Source organism: Hydra viridissima, unplaced genomic scaffold (genome assembly GCF_058129835.1).
Source record: "Hydra viridissima isolate aposymbiotic clone 2 unplaced genomic scaffold, HvirCarnegie_v1 scaffold_18, whole genome shotgun sequence".
Lineage (NCBI taxonomy): Eukaryota > Metazoa > Cnidaria > Hydrozoa > Anthoathecata > Hydridae > Hydra > Hydra viridissima.
In genome coordinates, this window is record NW_028324317.1 from 2,603,087 (window position 1) to 2,611,829 (window position 8,743).

Below are 8,743 nucleotides of genomic sequence, written 5' to 3' on the forward strand. Positions count from 1 at the left end.
GAATAATTAAGCCTTTTGAATTGAATAATTAAGCCTTTTGAATTTTAATGAAGTATTAACAACTCCCACATATATTTTTAGCACAATAAAAACGCCCTTATTGAGTATTTTCACGCGGGATGTATAACCTGAAAATTTAAGTTTTTTTCTCTTGTCAGCATCCAACAGCTGAGACATAAATAATGGAAATGACTCTATTTACGTTCTATTTAAAATATGCTATGGAATTTAAGCCAAGATTTAATTTTAATTTAATTTAAATTTAACTTCTATAAATAGATGAGTATTTTTAAGAAGATTTTAAAACATTTTCGAAATTTGCCAATTTTTAAATTGACCAAAATAATGGTCAATTTAAAAATTGACCAATATTTGATTATGCTGATTATTGGTTTATTTATAACTTGTTTATTTGTAACTGTAACTTGTTATATTTGAAAAGGATATTTCAAACTGCATATTTTTATAAGCCGACTTCAACTCTTTATACACTAATACGTGATTAAGTATGATTTGGAACAGATTCCATTATATGCTAGAATGAAACATTGTTCATCAATTGCCTTTATTGACTTTCCTGATACATAACATATTCTAATAATCCATTAAATTTTTCTACCAAACAGCAGGGACATCGATTTGCAGACGACAGGGACATCTGTTTATTGGACGGTTTGATGTTAAGGATATAGAACAGCTTCCTAGATCTATCTTATCTTAGAAAAGGTTGATTGACGGCATTTTTTTATATTTCATTCATCAGTGGAAGAATTGAATAAAGTCTTCAAGTTTTTGAACTAAATACGCCTCACCAAAAAATTTTCTTCTAATCTGTTTTTCAATCAATTTTACAGATATCAAAATATACAAGGAAAAAAACTGGCTAAGTTTATATCACCTTTCACAGGAAAATGACAGATACAATGAGCCTTTTATATTACGATTCAAACGACTCCAATCATCTTAAAGACAGCATAAACTACACCGAAACCTTAAGATATAACAAAATCATATCAGATAAAGAGGACTTGATCATAGAGTTTAAGATGCTGATTAGGACGTTGTGCCTAAAGGTTACCTATGTGCTCTAAGATTACCCGGCCTACTATTTATAGTTGGCCTGGTAACCTTAGAGCACATCGGTTTTTGCGTGGTTTTGTTCTTTAAACTAAATTCTTTCAACAATAGCTGCTATGAAAAAGCACAAACTTGAAAGGGGGAAACTAGGAAAGGGGGAAGTAGTAATTGATGCTGAAAAATTTGGGGAGAGGGTTTACCAAATGAATGCCCTTGATCATAGGGGGAAAGGAGGCTAAAAAGTAATGGAAAATTGATTACATAGTATGTGCACGATTTCTGAGCAAAGTCTAGAAAGTTTCATTTAAATAGTTTTTCTTATCAAACTTTGATGTATTTCACAAAAAAAGCACACATCTGTTCTCGAGTTTTCAAATCCAATATTAAACTCAGTATAATAATCCTTTTAAATTTAAAAAGTGATAAAATATCCATAAATTTTTGAATTTTAAAACGTTTCCTATATCTCCATAATTCTACAAAAAGTTCTCTTAAAAAATGCACGGGAAAAGCTGATTTAATTTTCTTTTGATTAGAATTTGAACCCTTGAATCCATCCTAAAAACTCTTTAGCTTCTCTGATAGTGCAACATTCTCAATTTAAAGTCACGATTTCCAAAAAACGAATTTAATGGTAGTTTAGATTAAAAAGATATGGTTTAGACTTGAATATGCAACAGCTGAATAAAGTTTCTGAAAAAACTTTAATTATGCAAATAAAAATCATAAATTTAAAAATCGATATTCATACAAAGTCTTGCAAACGCTAAAGATGCCTTATGTCGTCATAAAATAATATATAAAAATACTGATTAAACATTTAAATGATTATCTTAGTCCATCAATTCATATCAATATTAAATATTATGATCGTCTTTAACCGAATCCTGATGAGCTACGTGCATTACTTGCTCACTCGTCTAAAAGTCACACCCTGTAGTACCAATAGCGCTTATCTAATATAGTTTGTTCATCTGTAAAATATCATAAAAACGATTGCTATTCCTAATCTCTAAAAGCATTTTTATTTGCTCCTTTTGTTTTTGCAGAAACAGGTTTTAACGCAGCGTAATTTAACAAATCTTAAAACTAAAAATTTTTCTTGACTGATAGTAAATAAATGAGCAATATTGATAAAAATTGTTTACACCACAGTTGAAAATTGTTTAAAAGACAAATTTTCAAAAACCATGTTTTCTTATTACAGATAATTTAGTTGCAATCACTACATCTTTTTCGTTTAGAGAGCTCATTTGCTCGCGCCCATCAGGAAGTAGGTGAAAGACTTCGACCAATTTTTGATTACTTCGACCAACTTTGTGATTACTGTTTACAGGAGGGCATTTTCCCTGTTGATCATGTTTGTATCTGATTTAAGTACAAACTTTCTTATTTTAAATTCTCACAAACGTTTCAAATCTGTTTATTTAGTTTCACTTCGGCATCCTACTATTCTAATCACGTCTCAGATTCTCATTTTCTTCTCAATATCTGAGTCAGATATTTCTACTAAAAGGTTGGTTTCCTCTGTTTAAAAATCATTTGAATTAAACACGTGCTTCAAATATTCTAAAAATGTTAGGGAAAGAAAATTCCAATTAAATGGCATTAAGATTTTTAGATTTAAAATAGTACAATGGCAACTAAAAATAACGTTTCGTATTCTTTGATACGCTGTTTTTAGTACTTTCTACAAATATTTTTTCTTGTTTTATTTCGAAGGATTTATTTTAGGAGACTTATCATTTTTATTACTTTTTATTATTATTTTAAAAAAAAAATACTTTAAGGGGTTCTATGATTTAAGATGGCCAGATCAATCGTAAGTTACATTGCGTAATGTATGATAAATTATATATATACATATATATATATATATATATATATATATATATATATATATATATATATATGAATAGACTTTTTAATTATTTTGATTCTCGATTGTTAGACATCCTACATTGTAGTAATCAATACGCTCATTTTCATAGAGTTAAAAATAAATTTTTATAAGTTTATGAAACGTTAATTTGCTCAATTTGTTCATTTTGGAGAAAAAACCTTTAACTGAAGTTCTTAATAAAAAAAAAATTTAATTTCTACAATGTTTGAAAAAATCAATAACTTTCTCAGTATGTTAATAGTCTTCGCTATTTATTGTGGTTGGTAGTAAAGCTTTAACGTTTATATTTTTAAATTTTATTGTATTATATGTAGGTGTGTCCAGTGCTTTTATCAGAGCTCTCATCTTTCCCCCGATAAGAGAGCCTCACTGAATATAGGCTATTCAAAATTTTTTTATGCCACACCTTTTTTTTTAAATTAGCATACGTAATTTCCGATGTGCGTGCAAAAAGTCATGATTTGCACTTTCAAATTGAAATATGCTGATTATCATTCAGTCTATTTTTAATGTAAAAAAAAAAAAAATTATGATTGGCCAGAAATTCATTTATTCTTAATTCAAGTTTCTCAGAAATAAAATTGACTTTACAATTTAGTCAAGAGCACTTAATACTTGCAGATGTCAGAGCAAGAAGGCATAGTTGACAGCTGAATTTTGATACCCATTTCGAATCTGGTGGTTAAAATTAAATGTTTCAGTTACAGACATGAAACAGTTTTCATTTACTAACATATTTATAATTAATAAACAAAAGGGCTCGTTTGCAAAAGGCTAAAATTTGACAAAATATATATCATTACACTATAACCTAACTTTTTTTGTTAAGATTTGCTTAAAATTTTTTGCCATCGCCATTAATTAAACATTTTATTATTGTAGTAAATCTTGTTAATTTTAGTTACTACTCGCTTTGTGCCCTCTGAATTATCGAACAATTGACTAAACTTTGCGAGAAACTAATTACTCAAGATCATAAAATAGGTTTAAAAATTAGCGGGAAAAACTAACAATCTGTGGGAAAATTGAATTTGGGCACATTCTTATAGGAAGAATTTGAGTGCAGTGTCATGCCAAAAAGAATTAGAAAAAATTTCTTTTTTCCATTAATAAACATATGCACTCTAGTTTACTATCAAGCATTAGATAACAAACTAGATTTCATACTAATTGGATTTTCACTCAATGTTATAACCAGTCAGCTCTTTATTAAAAATTAGCCACATTGTTAATAGTTAATCTTTGTCTTAAATAACCAGTCTTTTTGTAAAACTTGCTTCGCTTATAAACAGGCGAACAGACAGGTTAGCTCAAATTACATGAACTTTTACTTGCCTGATAAAAAGATAATCAACCGGTAAATAACCTAATCAGCGTTTCTTAGTACAACGAAAAACTAGTTTAAAAAAAGCATAAACTTAATGCAAAGTTAGAAAAAATTCAGAAAAATTAATATCATCGATCAAAGAACTGGAGAAAAATAACGCAGAAAAAAAGAGTAAAAAAGGTTGTTTACAACAAACAAAAGGTAGTTTGAAAAAAAGCCCTTGCGATTAAAAGTTTATCAAATTTACGAACTTATAAAATAATGAAGTTTTAAATCTTTAACCTGAAGAGAGAGAGAGAAATTGTGTTTTAAGCCCGCCAGCCAATGCTATAATAAATAGTCCACAATTTGGACTACCCACTCCTCTCCAGGGAAGACCCAGTAGCGCGTCGACTCTGAGTTTGCCTCCCCTTTAAAGAGCGGGTGAGATTTTCTGAATTTCTTTGCTGTTTTTTTGAATACGAATTTACTCTAAATAGCTTATTGCAAGTAACTTTACTACAAACATTGCCTTGGTTTTTAGTTCATAAATTACATAAGTTTCAAACTTATGTAACTTATTTAACGAAATGCACCACGAGAAGGTAAACCATAGGACTTTGCATTTCATATCTTTTGATTAAAGAAAAAAACAAAAACACATACAAGGGTTGAAAAAATCTAATAAAAACGAGTCTCTGATTATGAAAAGAACGTCATTACTTTAAAAACTGTTTTTTATCTTTTATTAACAATAACAATTATGGTTCGATCACCTTTTTTTTTAATGACTCTATAATTCAACATACAAAAAAAAAACTCACAGAATGTCAAAATATATATCTATATAATTATAACTAAATACTGTCCGTAAAATCTAACCGATCTATAAATAAATACTATCCATAAAATCTATACAATCTAGATAATACTATCAACACTTGTATCTAATCCATATAATCTATATAAAACATGCTGCATAAAAAGTACGCTAAAATAGCTATTACCTTGCATAACAGGAACGACAATACCAATTTCCTGCTTTTAAAAGAGAATCTTCCTTCTGGCCTACACATTTTCTGTGTAACCACAAGAGGCATGAATCGCATGCAATTGCACTGCCAGTTTTATTTCCCTCATTTGTGCTTTTCTGGCATACAGAGCAAGGCCAAATGTGTTGATTTTTTTTAGCGTTGATTACTTTACGGACAGTTTTCCATGTATCTGAGGTAAAATAGAACTGAATTGATGAAAGAAATTCTAATGCACATTCATCAAGAATTGAGGATGAAACACAATCTGATCATTTTTCTATAGCACTGCTATCAATTAGAGTGCCAGAAAGAGCTTTCTGTACATCATCAGCTATTAAAACCCAACCAAGCATCACTATAAGAGAACAAACTGATCTTTATTACTAATTCCATAGAAGTAACTACTAAAAGAAAAATTGAAGTTAAATTTTAATAAATTATTAATGCAAATTTAAAAAATGATTTCACAAATAAGCTCTACCTTAATTAACTTTACCCATTTGGTTTTGTTTGCAATAAGATGCTATTAAATATAAAATTATACAAATAAGTATAAAGGTCTTTATAACATGTAATACAATCATTTTTAACATAATAGCATGTCTTTTAACAGGATCAAGTTTCACAAAAGGAACTGGGACATCAGAAGACTGTCGGCAACGCTTTTTAGGCAGACCTATAGTTGTAATTAAGTTGTATGCCTTTTGGGCACCCACATTGGACAACACATTAAAGCAAATGAATCTTCTTTAAACCAGAAACTAAAATAAATGTGTAAGATTCTATAATTCCTTCTTATTTTTACATGACTCATACTTTATGTATTTTATCTTCAATAGCAGATAACAATTTCTAAACTTATATTTAACTGTAACACCTCCTTTATTTTCCACAACTAAACATTCTTCTTGGTGTGGTTTTGTGCTATTTATGTGGTTTAATTGCTATTTTGTGCTATATTTTGTGGATAGCCACAACAGATTGTTTTGACAGCACTTTTCTGATCATTTTATCTTTTTTCTAAGGCTTTTCATTCAGGTCTGCTAAATTCTCCGGTTCACTGTGAAATGATTCTTCAACAGTTGATGATGTTGATGTTCCCTCTTGTACTCCTGCAATTGAAAAATCCGGAGTTAAGAATATATCATGTATCCTAGAGTCTTTCTCAATAAGTTCAATTACAACCAACCAATGCCTGAGGAAGGTTCATTAGCTGTTCAAAAGTATGTCCAGTAGACTCTGATACTAAAGTAGCTAGAAATGAAGTTGCTTGAAGAACAAGCTTGAACTTTTCATGCTGAGAAAGTTTTTTTTTTCTTGGAGCTCCATGAAGCTTTACACAAGACTCTTCATTTCTGGCAGGTGTACTAAAAACTCAATGATGCTGACAATAATACCCCCTGGTCTATCTTTCTGTACATAGCTCAGCATCAAACAGATTCATTCCTTGCAACTGGTGAAGAGCAAACATATGGCAACAAGGCAGACTCATGGACTTGCAAAACATACAAACACATTAAATAGAAGTAACTTTAAGCTGACCTTCACTGCTTTTGGCTATATATTTATTATTTTCACCATATAAAAATTTGACTTAACAACACAAGGTCATTTGTTTTAACACTAGCTGAGATGCATATGATGTAAGAACTTCCTTAAAACTTGCCTCAGCGGAATTACGTTCAAACATATCAACATATGTTTATTGCATTTGATAAATAATTTGGTGGTCTCTTTCATTCTGTATTGAGGTTAATAAAACATATAATTTATCAAGGAAGTTTTCCAAAGTACTATTAAAGTCAATAACTTCTTTTAGTTTTCCATTAAAATTCTCTAAAGGATATTAGTGGTGTTCATAAAATTTGTACAAGAATAATTTAAACCAAAAACCCACTCATTACGAATGTTGTGCCAATTATCATTAAAATATTTCAGAACTGTGGTAGGTGCTGAAGAAATAAATTCCCACAAATATCATTGCATTGGCCCTCTGATGTTGCATAAGCTAATTTCTGAATGAGCTCAAGACATGATGTTCGTTGTCCACTTGTGATCCCAAGCTTGAAAGTAGTAATTTCACAATTGAAAGTTCTTAAAATAACAATTAGATTATTATGTTATTTACAAAATACATAAATTTGTAACACTTGAGTTTTATATAAATCATTACATATAAAACGTTTGCATGAGTTGGACATTTCTCATATTGTCGTTTCTCCATTATACACTTCACTAACAGTTGATGTGGCAGCAACTCCCTTGCGGCCTCTTAACTTAATCAGCGGATATATGTACAGAGATATCTGCCATCCCTACAAAAATGAGTGACGACTGATCTAATTATATTAATTGCACAATTTTACAATACATTTATTAGCTCAAGTTACCTAAGTGTGAAATAAGTAAAGTAGAAGAGATGTATCTGGAAAAGCAGCATGTAAAATAAGTCTCTCTGTGAAGTCTTTGTCTGTCATGATGGCATTAGTCTTTGACCAAGAAACATTGCTTCTCTTAAATGTTTATACAAACCAACTAATAATTAAAAAAAAGAGTTTATTATTGTCAATAATTTAGTTTCAAGTATAAGTTATAAAAATATTTTTGTTTGCTATGACAGTAACTTAGCTAAATAAAAGAGATACTAATTAAATAATTTCTATGCCACTCATATAATGTAAAATAGTAAAATATAAGATGCATCTGTAACTGACATCTTTGAACATCACTGGAGGACCATAGGACTGTCCTGCAGAGCATATTCCCCCAGTTGCAATAAGACAGTAGAATTTCAGGTTCAAAGTAACAGAACTGAAGAATTTTTTTTTTCCAAATTTTAACATCTTTAGGTACTCTAAGTTAACACAGTTTAGTTTAAAAATGTGACACAAAATAAATTTGAAATGTTTTTTGGGGGCTACCTATTCCAGGAAATCAAATATACATACATCATGAGAAAAAAAATCAAGCCTCAATGATGCAGCATCCTCATTTGTAAGTAAACCTACAGCAGCTACTTCACTTTCACCTGTTTAATGATATTAACATTAATTAAAAATATTTCAAATCAAATATACAAATTTATTAAAACAAACAAATAATGAACAATTTTGCAAAATATATTGATAGTATGTACTAAAAGCAAACACAAAATGTATAAAGCAACATAATAACCAGCACTATCTTCACAAAGTATAATATAAACAGGCAGTCGAATTTGTAACAGTTTATAAGCTGCATCTATACATATGAACTCTGAATATGCATTGTATGCACTATGAATAAATGTGTCTTGGAAGAAATTCCCTTTTAAATTACTTTCAGAGTCTGTTAAAACTTCAACATTAGCATCTAACATGAAACAGTGAACGTAAGAGTACAAAACTATTTCAGAGATTACTTACTATATTTTTCTTTTGATGT

General features: G+C 29.6%; 1 pseudogene; it reads right to left on the bottom strand.

The window, feature by feature from the left end:
* Window positions 1–6,327: 6,327 nt before the first annotated feature.
* On the bottom strand, window positions 6,328–7,544 carry LOC149876852 (uncharacterized; annotated as a pseudogene).
* Window positions 7,545–8,743: the final 1,199 nt, after the last annotated feature.